Below are 19,699 nucleotides of genomic sequence, written 5' to 3'. Positions count from 1 at the left end.
TTGCAGTTCTAAGGCCATTAAAATGTCCAAACTAAGTCATCCAGAGAGATACCTTGACTCAAGAAGGGTCAATGGGTCCCCAACACCTCTGTCAGCTGGGAAGGCATATGGCTCGCATCTGCTGGGGTCTTTGGCTTCCCAGTGGGTATTTCCTTCCTGCATCTCCAAATGTTTGGGTCTTGTGTTGGCTGTGTTGCTTCTGGAGCTTTTTCCAAAATGGTTCCCTCCTAAGGGACTCCAGTAAGCAACCCCACCTTGAATGGTGGAGATGCATCTCCATGGAAACCAGCTAATCAAAAGGTCCCACCCACAATTGGGTGGGTCACATCTCCATGGAAACAACTTAATAAAAAAGATCCCACCCAGCAATATTGAATCAGGGTTAAAGAACATGGCTTTTTCTGGGGGTACACAAGTTTCAAACTGGCACAATCACCCATATTACAATATTTGTTTAGCATTTTAATCTCTCTTTTTGTAACTCCTAAGAGTTCAGGAGTGAAAATATCTTGCTATTATATAATAAGAAAATGCAGGTAATGACACAGATTCTAGAACAGAGCATGTAATGTTTTGAATGGTAATTAATGTAGAATTCTGTTCTGGATTTTGTGATGGCCACCTTTAAGATTTATGGAAGAAAATTTATTTTTGTAATGCTAAGTTTCTTTTTTCCTAACATGTATTTAAAGCAGACTTTTGAATGAATTTAGGGTTGTGTTTTTAAGGGATTTTTTTTCATAACAAAAACTCTCCACCTCTTGTTCTCTGTGTTCTTCCAGCTGTGCTGATGCATTTAGCCCTGAAATGTTGCCCAGGAACTTGGGGCTTATTCATCCTCTTTCTATTTGCTATATATTCTTGAAACTTAACCAAAAAGAAAGAAAAAAGAAAAAAGAGAGAGAGGAAAAATGTCTGTAGGAGGGTAATTTGTTCCAGGGAGGAATTTCAGAAAATATTCCCCCCGCCCCCATTTCCTCTGCACCCTCCAAAGAGTGCCTTCTACTCGACCCTAAGCCTGCCGGGCTCACTCACTATTAACTTTATCTCTGAGGCCCCTTTTGACACCTTTTGCTTTCTTTTCCTGCATCCATGCATCTCACTGAAGTTATCCCATCTGGCTATGGGAATGATGATTTCGGTTGAACTATATTTAGTAAGACTGCGATTATGTGTCTCAGGGCTCTTGATGGAGAGCTAATTCCTGGAAGACAGAGAGCCTGGGAGGGGCAGGGAGCAGAGAAGAGCTAGGGTGGAAGAGCAGACAACGCAACTGCAGGGTATGGTTGTAAAAAAGATTAAACCTTCCCCACAGCTGAGTGTATTTTACCAATGTAAATGTTGATCTCCCTTTTTAAACCCTCAGGGGACCCTGAGGAGAGGCATGTGCTGCCTCTGGAAACTTAGCTGGACAAAAAACTGGTATTATGATTGGGAATGCAGCTGACCCAAGGCATGAAGCCTCAAGAACTGAGAAAGGGTCAAAGAAAGGTCAAGGGGAAGGAAAGTGGGGGTGAGGAGGCTCAGATAGAATATTTCAGGCACTGTAAGCTTTTAAATAAATATTCCTATCGCTTCCCTTGTCTTATCAGGTCCTCCTAAACTTTTGAAGTTTACTAATGTTGCCACCCTTAAATTCACTGTATTCTGGTTGATAGAGACTGTCTGGTTTTAGCTGTCACATTGTCCCAGAAACAGGCAAAAGAATGCTGGGAGGTTTGTTATCAGGGAGTTAGTATCTGTGGGAGCCTCGGGGCCTGCTGAGAAAGTCAAAGTAAAGGTAAGTGCCCTCTTGACCCTCAAATCAGATCCTCTCTGTTCTTCCATGTTGGTTCATAAGGACAGAAATACACATGTGACTCCTAGCTGGTGTCTTATGTCTCCTCTTACAATCTCTCGGTTTCTCTTTCTTGTATAAGCTAATGATTTATTTATGATATTTCAACAAAGATACTTTTTTGCTTAATCACAGGATTATCAAAACCAAAACAGCAAGTTGATGGTGTAGAAGTGATAGGATTGTTACTGTTTGAGAATCATTATTTTGGGAGTGTTTCCTGCTGAGCCATCGTCTAGTTTAGGAAACGATGAATGATAGTTCAGAAGACAGACTTTCTGAACACTCATCACATGTCCCAGACTTTCCTAAATTGCATACATGTATTCTCATTTGAGACGTCCAACAACTTCATGAGTAAGTCCTGTTTTACACAGGGAAAGACTGAGAGTCTTTGAGACTGTAAGTAATTTTTCCAAGGTGACAGTGTTGGTGTGTGGAAGAGACCAGGTTTGAATCCAAGTCTGAAAGGACCTGGAGCACATGTTCGTCACTGCTCCACTGTCCTGCTGTCAGCCATGCACCTGGTGCACATAAGGGATGATATTTCAGTTTGATAGTGTAATGGTGCCCAATTGACTTGGAAATCATCTTTCTTGTTTTAGTGTTCTGTAAAACGTCTATAGGGCTTTGTTCATGGTATTAAACAAAATTAGGAAAAATCTTTGGATGCTCTGGGAACTTCCCATTTTTTTTTTCTTAGTCAGAGTGACCACCTAACTCATACATCCATTCATTCAGTATTTATTATGTGCCAGACATTGTGCTAAATGCTCAAGAGACAATGGTAAGCAATAACAGGCATGCATCCTGGGCCGAAGGAGCTTAGAGTCTGGTGGAATCAAATAATTACAAAAATATGAAATTGCTGTTGTGATATGTTCTCTGAAGGAGAGGGGTACAGGGTGCGTATTCATGATACAATAATCTGACTAGGGAGGCCAAGGAAGGCTTCCTGGGAAATGAAGCAATTGCAGAGAGTTTGTGGAGAGCCAAGGGATGGGCGAGGCCTCAGCAGAGGACCACCCTTTGGGAAACTTTCTTAAATTAGGCCTCTTACTTGGGATCAGCCACTCTGGCATGGAAAAAAAGATGCTCAAGGTCATGTGAAGTTCAGGCCCCTTCAGAGAGTCAGCCCAGCATTTCGTACAGACAGCATATGTTAGCACAGAATGCCCAGGAAGCCGGAAACTCCCACTTGTCAAGCCTAAAAATGGACCTGAATATCTCCTGTCGGTTGGAGGGTGGTTATTATAGGGACTAGTATTGTTTATTTTGTCTATGCCATGTCCAGGAAGCCAATCTCCAGAAAACTCTAATATTTATTTATGTTTCATTAAGATCTTATCCTGTGAGGTCTCTTCCACACACAACAGTACTCATGGAATCCTACAGTGTTCGAGGTAAAAGGATGTTAATGAATGCTAATAGAGAAGGGTCTTGCTTTGTTTTAGCCTCCTATTTGGCTATTGAGAGAATTGAAGCCCAGTGGTCAGATCTACATAGCTAGGTTCACTCATTCCTTCACTATTCTAGTTGCTGTGGCCACAGTGATGCTGGAATCAAACAAAAACTGCCCTCATGGGGAGTATATTCTAGTAGGTCTCCAAAGTCTCCTGGTCTCAACTTAGTTCTGTTTATGATGTCTTCATTTTTCCGTGCTTCACTTCTCCTTGGAGATGAGTTCACTTCAGGGCAAGAGGGCAATATTTTGATAAATGACTCTCCTGAAATTGGTTATAATGACCAAGGCAAATAAATGCCTGTGAGAACTATTTACAGCAAAATAATGCTGACAGTTTCCTTAATTAATGTACAATTGTTCTCTTGGAAAACTGATTATTATAACCCCATGCTTTAATTCTTAGTAGTGACTAGTGTGGGCTTTCATTGGGGGATTGTTAGAAAAATGCGGCTTTTAATTTTTGTTTTTGCTTATTATACCAGTGTTCTTATGGTAAGAGTAATAGTCTCCAAACTGGAGGTTGAAAAATCATCTATTTCTCCCTAAAGTCATCTAGGCTTATTTTCCTTTCAATTACTGTATCATTTTTATTATTTCTGTGTTAATTGAGAAATTAGGTAATAATATTGGATTTCCCCCCAAAGAAGGTTACTCCTCAAAGCAGTATTTACTTGCTGAATGATTACCACCAGTTTTTATGTTTTTTACTTGATTTTTAAAAATTAAAAAAATTTTTTTTGCCACCAGTTTAAATGGACTGTTTTCAATCACTCTCCTAGTGATGCCTCATATATTTTTATAGCCAAGTCCTATTTATGTTGGAATTAGATACCTGAGTATCCCGAATCAATGTAATGCAAGTCTAATCATGACGATGATTATAGCTAACACTTATATAGTGCTTATTATGGATTCGGAACCTTTTCAATTGTTTTAATATGATAAACTATTTAATTTTCTTTATTCTTTTTTCCATTATACAGATGAGGAGGCTGTGGTGGAAATTAAAAACCAGGATTTTAAAACACCACCTTTAGTTCTATACTAACTCTACAATTCCTCACTTCTTTCCCAAATCTTCACTAAATACACTGAAACCATTTCCTAGTCAGCTGTTTGTTGTGAAAACTCAAGTGGATTTTTTTCAATCTCTCTAAATCAGAACTGATAATGATGTTGGCTACCAAAGTGGACTTTGTTTCCCTGTGACTGACTCCTCAGCAAACTTTCCAGGGTAATCAAAACTTCAGGTAAAAGCCACAGCATACTCTTCACCCTGCTTCAGTTACCTTTCACCTAAATCTCTCTAATGATATGCTTCTAATGAGCTGATCTTTGCAATTGAAATTCTGGTTTTGTTTTGCTTTATATTGTGTTGGCTCTAAGGGAGGTCATTTAACACATGGAAATACCACTCACCCCCTTCAGGGCTACAGATTGTGGCACAATTCATCTCCTTAGGCTGCTGGCTTTTGATAGGAAGTGATGGATGTCTGGGACTCAGAGGTCAAAAGTTCTACTTTCTTGCTACTCAAAGCGTGGGCCACAGACCTGCAGTATAGGTATTCACTGAGTGCTTGTTAGAAATGCAGGCACCCAGGCCCCACCCCTGACCTACTCAACCGGAATCTGTATTTTAACAGGATTCCCAGTTAAAGTGTGAGAATGCTCTTCTACTTTACAGTCCAGAAAATGGGATTGTTGGTTAGGTTAATTTTAGAATTTTATCCTTCTCCATTTCTCTTTCTCTCCTGTACCTCCTTTCCCAAGTGTCCAGACAGATTTTGTTTTTGATAATTTCTCTTATTAATATACTTTTCTATAAGCTTAGTCATTTATGAATGAAAGTGGATGCTCCCCTCTGGGTTTTATACCTGCTCTTCTTTCATGAAGTGTTATGTATCTAGGCAGCTTACATCAAAAAATATTCTGAAATGCTGCATGTGTTTCACAGTGTGACACTACTCGTTTCTCTGAAGTTTTCAAGAAATATTATCCTTGTTTTCCCATGCTTCATATTGGTTGAAAATAATTATTTTCCTTTCATAAGCCGACTACGATACAGCTGCTTTTGATGTGAGATTAGAACCAACATTGTCAAGCCAAATTATTTTGCTTTGAAGTCTTGTGATTGCAGCTTGATTTCAACAAGATGTATTTCTTATCTAAACAACTAACAGTTAATACTTCATTGGGAGCATTCTACTGTTGTGATATGTTTGGAGTAGCACTTTACTTATCAAACAACTTCTTTATTTTTCAAGTGAAAAAGACTATATTACATCTTTAACCATATTTTATACTTCCCAGGGTTTAAATAAGAGCTATTATGTTTTAGTTTTACATTTAGTTTTAATCTTAAATAGAAAATCATGATTCTATCATCAAATGGATCAGGCAAAGATTCACAGCATATCGACCTAGTGCCAGGGCTGGAAAGAAATTAGGATTTAGTAAAACCTACCTGTAGGTAGGACGTCTGAAGAAAATTAAAAATGCCTTTTGTAATGCTGCTGCGATTTTCAGTGCAGACATGTAGTAGGCAACTACTGTGTCCCTAGTACTGGGTTGCTCTAGCTCTGGAGAACATATGTCCTAGATCTGCTGAAATAGATTTAATTTCATTTTCTTTGCAGCCAGACCGTGTGCCTCAATTTTTGGTCCAGCAAAATATATCCCAGCAAAATGTATTTGTTCTAGCAAATATATTCACCAGAGGAGAGACAAAGAGAGCAGAAGGTAAAGGAGCTGAATTTCAGTGAGAAGTCAAATGCCTGTGTTTCCTTATTCAGACGTGTCCTGCTCAAACTCCCAAGTGTAGGAAATGGTTCAGAAAGCACTCCAGGCTGAGAAAAGGTTATATTTGTTGAAAGATTTTTAGGGAACTATCCCACCTCCTTCTTGTCCTCTTTATCTCATCCTACGCCAGAAAAATTTAGTCATCTACGAAGCCCAGTTTTAGGCCAAATTACACCTCCACGTGCATTCGGATGTTAGAGACTTTTGCAAACAAATCCTGCAGTTAATGAAGCAGACATCAAGCAATAAAGTACATACAATAAAATATTTTTGTTGATTTATACACAAGACCAATGATAAACTCTTGCCTGATTTTATAGCCAATTTAGATTCGCAAGAATAAGGAGGTTAGATAGTATGATTAATTAAAAAAATTACAAATATCTTTTAAAAAATGTAATTTCCATTGTTCCTCCATCAGTTCCTTCTTAATACCTTATACCTCTTAAATAAAAAACAAAGCCCTACAAAGAGCAATAATGCCTGCTCTGAATTTATTTTTGCATTTATTTCTCCTCTATAATCCCTGGTGGAGGTGCTAATGTACAGAATAAAGAGGGGATTAACTTGCAGATTTTAAAGGCAAGCGTAATAAAGTGAGGAAGTTAACTATACCACCAGTCTTTGCTTTTTTATATGTTGTGTACTTAGAGGGCAGACTTCAGAACAAGGATGTGCCCTGCTAGCTTGAAACGTTCAAAACAAAAAGAATGGGAACTTCTTGTTTAGATACAGTGTCTTCGTTTTCTTTTTGAGTGGTTAAGGCTCTATTTCTTTGCAAAATTATTTGCCATTAATATCTTTTCACCCTGGAGTTGGGGTTACACTGTGGCATCATTCTGTAAGGGAAGCATGGGCTCCTCAGGGTGCTGTGAAGGAAAAGGAGTGAGGTCAGGAGCCATCATCTGGGGCCAAATCTTGGCTGCACCACTTTCTGTTCTGTAATTTTCGGTGTCATCTAAACCCTATGAGCCCCAGTTTCCTCACCTGTAAAATGGGCACAGCAATACTGATTTCACAAGCTCATTGTATTAAATAAGAGAATGTATATATCAACTCACCTAAGGAGGTACAAAGACAGTCCTCAAAGGTTATTTTTTTCTTTTATGAATGCATTTAAGGTTACTCTATATTGTGCCATTTGTATACCTCCTACCCCTGCTGCCACATACACAGTGTGGCATATCCCAGGAAATGTTCCTGCATGAAGAAGCTTATAAATCATTCATTCACTTATTTGCTCATTCATTCAGCACTTATTATGTAGAAGATGTTAGAAATATAAAAACAGATAGTACAGTCTATTTCTGAGGGACTCTTCATGGACTCCGAATAACATTTTTCTGAATTACCCTCTTTTACAAAGACCCCTTTTATGGTTTCTGATTTCTGGCTTGCTACCTGGAATCCCCCTGCTTGTTTTAATTTTGAGTGCATTGATTGGCCGATTGCACTGACCAGCAGACCATGTTTTTAAAAAGACCCTTGATTTCTCTTTATTTAAATAGATTTGAATTTATATTGTCACTGCTTATCATCTTTGCAGAGAATTACTGCTTATGGGAATTAAAATCTATACTTTCCAGGGAAAGATACAGAGATACTTTCACTCTCTACTATTTAGTGAGGCCTCATATAGTATTTACTGTTAAATATTACATTGATTAATATTTCCTGGCACATAGCAGGCACCTAACATTAATATAAGTGAATTATAGCTCTCAGAGGGCAGTTAATACAGCATTTACTATTCTGTAGCCCCTTAAATTAAGATAGTTTGAATCAAAGAACCTAAGAGCAGTATCATCCCTAACTCGGCCCCTTCCTGTGTGATTGTTGGAGAACTAGGGAACAGTGGTTAGAAGCATAGGTTTAGAGTCAGATAAACATGTGCTTAAATTGGCTATTCACCCTTGTGAACAACTAGGTTTGAAACTCATCAACTATTAGCCGTGACTTTAGGCAAGTCATTCGATCTCTCTGAACTTCTGTCTCCTCATCTGTAAAATGAGCATTGTAACAGTACATAGCAAGCTGGATTGTGGTGATGATTAAATGGAATAATGTGTGTAAAATGCTCCCCTTGGGAACAGCCAGTAAGGGGTGGCTTATTCAGTAAGTCAGGTGCAGGGACCTAGGAGGTTGGAATTTTGGGTGAATGGCTTTTCCTTTGGAGAATAACAGTTCCATTATTATCACATAAATCAAATAGACAGTCTTTGAGGGTTTATGGCTCTTCCATCTTCTTAGGAGGCACTGCTTCCTCCAGATGTAGTTCTTAAGCCAGAGGCCACCTGGAGGGGTTCCCAAGGCATCATATATTAACAGGCTCCGGGGCTGGCTGGGGCTTAATACGCCCAGGAGGGAGGAGAGCAGCAAGTCCTGGGCCACCCCAAGTCCTGTCCTCTCCCCCTCCATCCCCTTTATTTAGCTTTAGTTCAGGGACCAGGGCACTCAGGCTGCAGATGGGAGCTGTTTCATCTTAGCTGGGTCAGAGGTTAATGGAGATAAGTAATGTCTTCTTACCAGGAGGCCTCAGGAAAGCACAGTGTGTTGGTGGAGTTGAATCAGGATCTTAAAGATTGATCAGACTGATATTCTCCTGCCTTGGGGAGAGAGAGTGGGGCTTTTTGGGAGAAAGCTCCTCTAGGGCCAGGTTGAAGGGGGGTGGGTGGGGTAGAGGACTGTGCCAGTCATTGAAATGGTTGGAGTGAAACAGGGTAATTGTCCACTGAATAGATCAGAAGTTTGGGCTCAGTGTCCTTCGCTTAATACATTGGCAGCATCTGCATGGCCCCACTTTGAAATAAAGGCAGCCATATATCTTTGCCCATACTGTGGAACAGAGTGAACTTCCTGGCAAAGGCTGTTTGAGCCCCCCTCCTAGAACAGCAGCCTGGAGTGTGCTTCTATATTCTCTCTGGCCAAACCCTGTTCTGCTGTGAGCAGGAATAGCATTTCTGGGAAGTAGATGGAGTTTAGACTTGGAGCTTCTCTTTTGAGTTGAAGCAGTCTCAACAAGTCAATTCTGTTTACTTAGGGGGAAAGTATTTATATATTAGGAATGCTTCTAAACACCCAACAAGCTCTCTATCCTTTGGAGAGCCTTCTCTGGTCTCCCACATGGGAATAATTCTTCCTCTGTATTCTCAGAGCACTTGATGGCATTTCCTCTCTGTGGCCTTAACCATTGGCTTCCCTGCATACAAACTCCCTGTCATCTCTCGCCTAATGTCCTAGAAGGGACTGAAACAGCTTTCCTTCCTTCCTCTTTTCCTTCCATTCACTACTATGTACTGGGCAACTGCATGCTAGGTACTGTGCTAGTACCTGCGTAAACAAAACTGGTATAGTCCCTGCCCGTGCAGCGCTGAACTTCCAGTAGGCATGTTGACTCACTTGTCTCCTTCCGTGGGACCATGCTCCTTGGAAAGCATAGACCATAACCCACTTCCTGTGTCACTGTGGCAACTTGTGCCATGCTTACCAAGGACACCAATTTGTTTGTTGACTGTTTCTTGGTATACGTGCAGAGGCCCCCATTTCAAAAGCAACTGGGACCAGAAAAATGAGTGAAGCAGGCTGAGTGTTGGGATTGCTAGGAATTGGTGGTATCATCGACAAACTGGAAAAGGTGGGCACTGGTGGATAGCTGCTGCTGTTTCTTCAGTTAGACACGACCATCTAGGAACATAATCCTGTCTTGCCAAATCTTCTGATTTTTCAAGAGAAGCTGAGAATTGAAATTTTTTTGTGTGTGAAATCTCATTTTTAAAAGTTGGAAATGAATTTAATTAAAAGGCCCATGAAAATACGTCTGTAGGCCAGATGAAAAGCATGGGCTGCCACCTAGAGAGTCCTTGGTAGGGATTTGCTGTTCTGTGGTGTTTGGAATGCAGCATCCCAGGTCATAGCACTAGAAATCTAGGATAACACAGTTTCCTCCTCTCATCCCCTACAGCCAAGCAGTCACCTCTGTTCCCTGTCTGTTGTAGAGACCCCCTTATGGCCTGTCTGTCCTTTCAGCAACTTCCACATTCTCCACAGAACACTCATGTAGCTGAGGGGGAAAGGGAATCTCTAAAAGAATGAAAGCCTGGCAGTGACGTGTGCTGGGCATGGCAGCATGGCACTGTGGTTATTGCGTTCCTTTGAGACAGACAGACCTGGCACTGAATCTTATCACTTCCAGCTACTGCGAGGATTAGTTCATTCACCTGTGCTTCAGTTTCCTTTTTCTAAAAATCATTATAATATCTGTTTTATTGGATGGTGAGAAGAATTAAATTACATATTAAAATTATAAATTATGTATAAGGGATTAAAGATTAAAGCATATATAAACCTCTTATTTGATATTCAAGGAAGCTTTGGAGAGTTACATAGTCCCTCAGGGTTTTTAACATAGACAACCTGGTCTTGGATTTGTCTTGGGGTTTGAGTGATAGAAGTGGGGCAATGGTGATTAAAGAGTACTTGAAGGGGTGGGATGGGGGTACAAAACTGGGGGCTAAATCTCAACTCATTCCCAGTTTGCGCTATCTAGCTCCAATGTTATCAGTCATTTTATTTTTTAATCAGTGATCAGAACACTGCTGAAACCATATAGGTAGAATGATGATGCTCTTTCCATTTTTCATTAGTCATGGACAATTTACGTTGTATTTCAGACAGGCTACATAATTCATGCAGGATTGCAAAGAGTGTGCTGGGGTTTGGGAGTGGCATGTGGTAGGAAAAGCTGGGGGGGTCTCTTCTGTATATATTCCTTTAGTGCATGTTGGAAAATGAGGAGAATGTTAAAAACTTTGCCTGAATTGTGGAGATAGGAGTTAGTAAATGGAAGACAAGTCAGGTTGGTAATATTTCACTATATTTAGAGTTTTTCTAAATAAAGATGTTTGTATGTGTCTGTGTGCATGTGTGCAAACACATTCTGGTTTCCTGAAGATGCTGATGATGCATCTGATACTTCTGTGGAAATAAATACACCATATAGAACAAGGGGCTAGGTTTCACAAGTATCTCTCTACCGCCTGCCATACCATTATTGTTGAGGTTACTGCCTCTCTAAGCTCCTCCCTAGAGAGAAACCACCTTGAGCTTGTGATAATGAGGACTTTCTTTGCAAGCTTATAACATAGATATAAAATAGAGTAAATGAAAAGTGGTAAATGGCTCCAGACTCAATGCTGGGCAATGTCTATCTCTGTTTTTCTCTGCTTCAAGGACCTAGAGTCAGAGATAGAAAGCTTTATTGTATTCTAACTGTGAGTCTCTGTGAAGGCTACAACCTGTCTGAACATTAGTTTCTCTATTAATTTACTGGAGATGATACTATTTATTCTGCAGGTTTATGAAAAACATTGAATAGAATAATGAATGAGAAGTGCTTTGTATGTGATCATGCTTTTATGATGGATGATGCAGATGCTTTATATGTAGCTTTAACGCCATAGCTGATCACAGTAAGGTACACTAATGTACACAATTGCTACTTTAATAAGTGGAAGGAAAAATTTACATTTTTATCCTAATCTCTGCCCATTCCCTTGAAAAAGCCTAAAAATAAAGTCTCTAGAACTGGAGATTAAGAAGAATGAAAAATGCATGTGGCAAACAGGGTGTAAATCCAATCAGCTGCAGACAAAATTACCAGCCTGGCAAACTTCTGGGGCATCTTTGGGTGGCATCTCCCCAGACAGATGTACACCAAGCATAACCTGATTTACTGATCACCAGAACCCCTGGAGTTCCCACGGCTGCCGTGAACTGGGAAGTGGAAACGAAGCAACTGGTCTCCTACTGGTGACTTCCTCCTATAAATCAGCCACAGACAGCTGCGTCCACTTGCACCATGGGATAGAAAAATAGACCCTGTTGCTAGACAGCGGCACAGGCTCCACAAACATCGTGGGATCAGAGGGCAACGGGCCTAGCCCAGGCACTAGCTAAACAGGCCCCGCAGCCCCACTGAACCATTTGTTTATTTTAACAGTGGCATTGCCTGTCTGCATCAAATGAAGGAGAGGGACCCTTCCCCGCCCCCCTTCTGCTCTGCATTTGTAGGCCACTTACTGCTCACACCGGAAGGGCCAGCGACTGAAATGAGGCCCCCTGACCTGCTGGCTAATTTATTTATTCTAGTTGCACGCAGACTGTCTGCTGGTTCTAAGTCTTGAAGACGACAGGGAAGTCACTGTAGTCTGTTACATAATATTCAGCAAATGGGTTTTATTTGCTCTGGTGAATATATCTGATTGAGTAAAACCCTGTGCTGATATATTCAGCCCCACACCCTGCCATCCTCCACACCCCCTTCCCCCTCCCCGTCCGCATTTCCATTCAAGGCCTTCACTTTTGAGTCATCTGAACCACCGGATAAACAGGCTTAGGGCAGTGGTAAAGTTGGGACATTCCTTCTTCTTTTCACTTAATCGATTTTTTTCTAAAGTGAGAGCATTTTGCCAACATTTTATTATGAAAAGATTCAAGATATATATTAAAAGGGAAAGGTTTGTACAGTCAACATTTGTAAATGCATTTTTTTAATTCTACCATTAACATATTATTCTATTTCTTTATTACCTATATTTCACCTTTCCATCTTATTGTTAATACATTGCAAAGTAAGTTTTAGACATCTAATTACTTCACTATGCATATCAGCAGAATTCAATATTTGCATAATTTTCTATGATGTAAAATTTACATACAATGAAATGCACACATATCTTTAATGTGTACTTGCTGAATTTTGACAAATGCATACACTACTATAACCCAAACCCCTATCAAGGGGTAGAAACTCTAGCATCACCCAGAAAGTTTTCTCATGTCCCTGCCCAATTAAATACCCACCTTCAATTTCCTGGAAGTAATTATTTTCCAACATAGATTAGGGTTGCTTATTCTAGAAGACATCATATAGTATGTTTTCTTTGTTTTAAGTTTTCACCATAGTGTTCTCTTTTCTTTTTTTGGGGGGGGGGTACAGGGGCTGAACCCAGATCTCCTGCATGGCAGGTGAGCATTCTGTACTTCTGAGCCACTCTTGAAGCTTCACCATAATGTTTTTGAGATTTATACATGTTGTTGTTTGTATCGATAGCTTGTTCCAAAGTATTTCATAGTTTGGGTATACCACAGTACATTTTTCCATTCTCCCATTGTTGGATCTGGGCTATTTCCAGTTTGGGGCTATCATTTAAAAAAGCTGCCATATATCCTTGTATAAGTTATGTTGTGAACACATGTTTTCATTTATCTTGGGTAAATATCTAGAATTGGAATTGCCAGGTTACAGGGTATGTGTGGACTTAATTTTATAGGGACTGCCAAAGTGGTTTTAACATTTTATACTCCACCCACATGTATGAGAGGTCCGGTTTTTCCATATCCGTGCTAACAATTGGTGTCGGTCTTTTTAATTTTAGCTGTTCAGCTGGGTGTATAGTGGTAACACATTGTGGGTGTTAATTTTAACAATTGCTTACATATTTTTTCTTTTTTTCCAAATTTTGAGACATAGCCTCATCAATATGCCTGGCCTGGCTTCTAATCTCAATTTTCATTTTTCTGGAAGTAGTTTGGAGTATATGGGTATTTGCCTTAAATTATCCTGTGGCCAAGTTAAAATATATATTTTGAAATTCTAATGATCTCTGCTTATTAATACTTGTCTGGCATGGAAATTTCCATTCCAATAATTTTTTGGGGGTGGTTTATATCTTAGGAAGTGAGTAAGGAATGTGTTTTTAGGAATATATATGTAGAAGCTCTTGGAGTGGGTCCGATTTCCGGCCCATGCACTTCCCAAACAAACAAGCAAATGGAAAATGAAACAAATGAAAAAATCCAACAAATGGTGCTGCAATAAGGAGATGCTCACATAGAAAAAGAATGAAATGTGACCTCCACCATACAGCATACAAAAGAAAAGGCTCTTGGAGCTTTTCCTGTTATGCTGGGCCTGACATGTTCAGAATGAGACTCTACTCTTGCTTGCAGCCTTCCTTGGCTTCTCTAGCAGCCCTATCCTGACTTCTGTTCTGTCTTCCTTTACTATTTCTTCTTAGATTACCCTTTAAATACTTCCTTTTCTCACTCTATATGTGTTGCCTATGCTTCAAATTACAGTCTTCTGGCTTCAATTCGCTTATATATGTAAATTTATCTTGCAGGCTTTGACCTTTCTCTTGAAGGGAAAGTCACCTCATCAGAACTATTTTCTAAAAGTGTATCTATTTAAATTAGAGAAAGCCCATGATAGCTAAGAATTTTTGATAAACCCAACGCTGTGCTAAGCACTTCACATGCATTATCTCATTTAATTTTCAAACCAGGATTTATGAGGTAGGTTGTAGTTTTACACTCATTTTTAGATGGGAAGACTGAGACTTAATGGTTAAACAATTCAGCTGTGGTCATGTAACTGGTAAGTGGTGGAACTGATATTCAAAACTGGGCAGTGGACACCAGAGCCCAAGCTTTTAGTTCTATATTGTTGCTTGGTAATATGACCCCATCCTGTTTTCTGAGCTTCAATTCTGACACTTCCTATCTCCCCACTTCCTTTACTCTGTGCTTCAGCCAATCTGACAAATTTACCGTAACTTGAAACAAGCCAGGCTCTTTCATATCTTCTTGCCTTGGCAAATATGCTTGCATTTGTGTAGAATATTTCCTTTGCTCTCCACCTTTTCCATCACTCTAATTCATTCTTTAAGAATTGTTCAACATCACTGCCCCTGTGGGACTTTCTACAAACAAGTGCCTTTCTGTGCTTCTCCTACTCTAGATGGAATGCTCTCTCTGTGTTGTGTTGGTGGTTTCAGCTTGTGATTTACTTGAGACAGGGACCTTGTTTTGCTCACCTTGTCTTCCTAAGAGTCAGCCCAAGATCTGAAAAACTGGAGTTACTTGAAATCTTAGGGTTCCCTGGGAAACAGGCACCCAGAACCACCTGGGAGGGAGTGAGGCGGGCAGGTTTGAGCAGAGGGAGAAGTTGAGCTGAAGAACAGTTATTTCAGAGGTCTAAGCTAATCCAAGGAGAGCAGTGGAGCTGAATTGCCTTTCAGAGTTGTCTCAAATTGAAGCAAACAATCAGGCCTACATCTCCCACCATCTACCAGTCATTAGATGCTGCCCCAGGGAAGGGGCATAACCTTAGGTGATGCCTACAGCACTCAGGGGATAAGGATTTAGCTGTGATCCTGCAGCAACCAAAACTCCTTGGGCAGTTTAGGAATGAGTGGATATGGTTAGATCTGGGATGTGGACAGTCACTACAGCATGCAGTACATGCAGCAAACCTGTGCTGAAAGAATGAATAAATGAATGGAGTCAGTCTTAAGCAAATAGATTAAATGTAACGTATTGCCTCTGCTACATATGGTAGTCTTAAAAAATGGAGGCTTTAGTAGATCATTAGTAGAATGCCAACTGATTGAATCTCTGTTTAGAAGAATAGGTATTTGTTTAACTTTACCAGGATAGACATGCTCCTCATATACTGAACATTGCACATCAAAACATTTGACATTATTGGAGGGGGAGGCTGTATGTGGCTAAAATAAAACAGCTTTTATTTTGTTTTGTAATCTGATAGAGATGCTAAATTATAACAAGTGTATCATTAGGATGTTTGTTAGTCATTAATAGATCCTGAGACTATGAATGTGACTTTAGTGCATCCTTTTTCTTTTCTTGTTAACATCTCTTAGGATGAAATGAGTCCAATCCAGTGTTTTCTGCCAATTTCTAGTCTCAAAGAGAACCAGTACCTTATGTTGCTAGTGTGCTCTGGGTGTTAGGTTTAACTTTATCCTACAGAGTTTGTATGTCTGAAGGTCCTGCCCACTCCCACAACTTTGCCACCCTTGTAGATTTGTAATTTAATCCTAGATTTGGTTTGGTTGGTTTATAACACCTTGAAAGATAAATTGAAATATGGACATTTTGATGTTTTAATGTGTTATTGCTGGAATTTAGGCTCTGAGGTCCCTGTTCCTTAAGTTTATATCCCGCTAGCATTACGTTAGCTTTCTTGAATGCTAGGAGCTAACCAAAAAAAGAAAACATCTTTCCCAGTCTTTTGAGGATTGACCCATACAAGTGTTCTCCTTCAGGGATTATCTATACAAAGAGTTTGGAGAATAGCTCCAGACCAAAGTGTAGGAGCCTTCCTGATCCTTTCTGTACCTATCCTCTGTCCTGGGCATGTGAATGTGGCCTTGGAAATTCCCCTGCTTACATGGACACAAATGTCCCCTCTTCCCTAGGAAACAGTTTTCTCGTGGTCCTGGGCACTGTACTTCAGCCAGCAGTTCCTTGCCCAAGACAGCATAACTTGAAAGCTCTCCCTGACTGCTCTCCCACAGTACTCTATAGGAGAGCTCCTTCTACACTCAAGGAAAGTGAGTTTCTCAGGCCACTACCAGAATGACTGGGCTACATATGCATGCTTCCAATATGTGCACAAGGGTTATTCTGCTCCCTGTGGAACCAGGACTGGGGATCTTCACTGGGAGCTCTGGTTGGCTCTGCACTAAAGCTGGTGGGAGGTGGGGCAGGGGCCAGCCAGGGTGCCCTGAGATTCTACCCTTTTTCAGTGACCTTTTTCTTTTTCATACAGTTTTATTGAGCTGTATTCATATACCATATGATCATCCAAATTATACAATGATTGGCTCACATAATTATCATATAGTTGTGCACTTATCATCACAATCCATTTTAGAACATTTTCGTTACACCCAAAGGACCCCATTGGCCTTGTGCCCCCATTATTAATGTATTTATTTTGTCTTTATTTTCTTACTGATGTGTCCATACTATGCAGAAAGGTCAGAGTGTCAGTCACAAGGTTTTCACAATCACATGGTCACGCTGTAAAAGCTATATAGTTATACAATCATCATCAAGATTCAAGGCTACTGGATTACAGTTCAACAGTTTCAGATGTGTACTTCTAGCTATTCTAATGCACTGGAAACTAAAAAGGAATATCTATAGAATGCATATGAATAACTTCCAGAGAGCCCTCTGAACTATTTGAAATCCCTTAGCTACTGAAACTTTATTTTGTTTCATTTCTGTTCCCCCTTTTGGTCAACAAATCTTTCTCAATCATACGATGCCAGGGTCAGGCTCATCTCTGGGAGTCATGTCCCATGTTGCCAAGGAGATTACACTCCTGGGAGTCATGTCTCATGTTGCCAGGGAGTTTTACACTCCTGGGAGTCATGTCCCACATAGCGGGGAGGGTAGTGAGTTTATTTGCAGAGTTGGCTCAAAGAAAGAGCAGTGGCCTTTTTCTTGATCCAATGCTTGCCCTTTACTAAAATCTTTTACCAGTGTTCTGGAGTGTTGAGAAAGATGTTTCTGCCAATTCTTGCTGGTTGTTCAGAGCTTCTCTAGGGAGATGGCGCCCCGAAGCATCTCACTCTACCTTCTTGATCTGGGCAGGCACTTAAAAAGATATATTGAATTACCATTTGTTCTAGTCTGCTAGCTACCGGAATGCAACACACCAGAGACGGATTGGCTTTTAATAAAAGGGGATTTATTTTGTTAGTTCTTCAGAGGAAAGGCAGCTAACTTTCCACTGAGGTTCTTTCTTACATGGAAGGCACAGGATGGTCTCTGCTGGTCTTCTTTCCAGGCCCCTGGGTTCCAACAACTTTCCCCGGGGTTACTTCTTTCTGCATCTCCAAAGGCCTGGGCTGAGCTGCAAGTGCTGAGATGAGGAATGCTGAGCTGCTTAGCAGTGCTACCTTGCGATCTCTCATTTAAGCACCAGCCAGTTAAGTCAAACGTCACTCATTGCAGCAGACACGCCTCCTAGCTGACTGCAGATGTAATTAGCAACAGATGAGGTTCATGTACCATTGGCTTATGTCTGCAGCAACAAGACTAGGTATGCTCACCTGGCCAAGTTGACAACTGAATCTAACTAACACACCATCCTGGTTTCTCTTTCTCAGAAGGAGGCAAATGTAGCCCTTTGGATAAAGACTCTGGCTCCTGAAGTCACAGAACCTTTGACCTCGAGTTGCCCTACAGAGTCTGAGCTACCTCTGGAGAGACTCAGAATGACTAAGCCTATTAATGGACTCCATCCCTTTGTGGAGTATCTCAAATTGTGGTCAATTAGAGCATTGTCATGAAGCTGTTTATTGACCTGTTTAAACACATATACCGTTTATCACTATAAATGTAACAGGTGCTATCCAAGCTACCAGCTGGAGATGCATTAGGATCTTCAAAATAGTAACAGAAGGTGTTTCTTTCAGACTCACTTCTTCACAAAGAACTGTAGAAAACTCAGCTTCCTCTAAATTCTTCCTGTGAGTTCAGGGCAAGGAGGGATGGGGAGAGGGATTCTGTAGCATCATGCAAAATTCTATTTTTCTCCACGTTCTATATAATCACTCAGCTTTCCATTGAAAATGCCACAGGTAGAGCATCAACCCACCATAGCATCATTTCTCTCTCTTTTTTTTTCCTGTTTTTGTTTTTTCATAGTGATTGAGGAGAATTCTTTATGTTTCAAACCAATGGCCTCATTCATTCCTTCATTTCTCTGTTTTTGTACTGTGGTTAAAAAAAATCCAGAATCTTCAAAATGTCATGATTTTTTCAATTGTTCCTCATTCTTCTTCTTCTTCTTCTTCTTTCTTTCTTTTTTTTTTAACTTTGTGCTCAAGGAAGCCAATCTCTTGTTTTCATGTTTCCTTGTACGGCTTAGAATTAGACATCTTCTTACCATCTCAGATTTTTTTTTGTGTGTCTGTGCTGTTCAAGCTTTCTTTTCTGAGACCCAGTCATCTTCTGAACACTTTCCAAAGATTAAAAATGGGACTGACCTGGCTGCAGAGCAGATACCAGTATGGCTGCATCAGTCACTGCATCTTGGCTCACCTAAACCAGACCTGAGCCTTCACTGTCCCATTGCTAATCCTCCATAGCAAGCTCTCATTTGAAAGGATGTGACTTCTGCAACTTGATTTTTTTCTTTTTTTAACTTACCATCTTTTTTGAAAAGCGGTTTTATTCATACACCATAGAATGTATCCAACGATGTACAATCAGTGACTCTCAGTATAATCAGAGAGTTGTGCTTTCATCACCACAATCAGTTTTAGAGCATTTTCATTGCCCCCAAAAGAAAAACCCATACCTCTTTTACTCCACTATTATTGACACTTAGCATTGATGTGGAGTGTCAATTTGTTACAATTGATGGAAGAATGTTAAAGTATTACTGTTAACTATAGTCCATAGTTTGCATTAGATGTATTTTTCCCCTTTTACCACCCTCTTATTAACATATTCTAATAGTGTTATATATTTGTTCAGTTCATGGAAGAACATTCTTGTATTTGTACTCCTTCATCATCCATAGAGTCCCACGTTTCATCCTCTAACTTTCCTTTTAGTAACATACATGACCATAGACTTCCCCTTTCAACCACAATCACACACACGATTCAGTGCTGTTAATTACATTCTCAATAATGTGCTACAAGCACCTTTATCCATTTACAAACATTTATAATCAAACTTATTAAAAATTCTGCACAAATTAAGCATCA

The 19,699-nt window shown here is 40.1% G+C and overlaps 1 protein-coding gene across 8 annotated transcripts in view; it reads left to right on the top strand.

The window, feature by feature from the left end:
• DACT1 (dishevelled binding antagonist of beta catenin 1) overlaps window positions 1-19,699 on the top strand; it is a 337,604-nt gene that overhangs the window by 170,455 nt on the left and 147,450 nt on the right. The gene's annotated exons all lie outside the window — the stretch shown is intronic.

The sequence above is a fragment of the Tamandua tetradactyla genome, chromosome 12, assembly GCF_023851605.1.
Source record: "Tamandua tetradactyla isolate mTamTet1 chromosome 12, mTamTet1.pri, whole genome shotgun sequence".
In the NCBI taxonomy this organism is placed as follows: Eukaryota; Metazoa; Chordata; class Mammalia; order Pilosa; family Myrmecophagidae; genus Tamandua; species Tamandua tetradactyla.
This window is presented reverse-complemented; position numbering and strand designations above follow the sequence as displayed.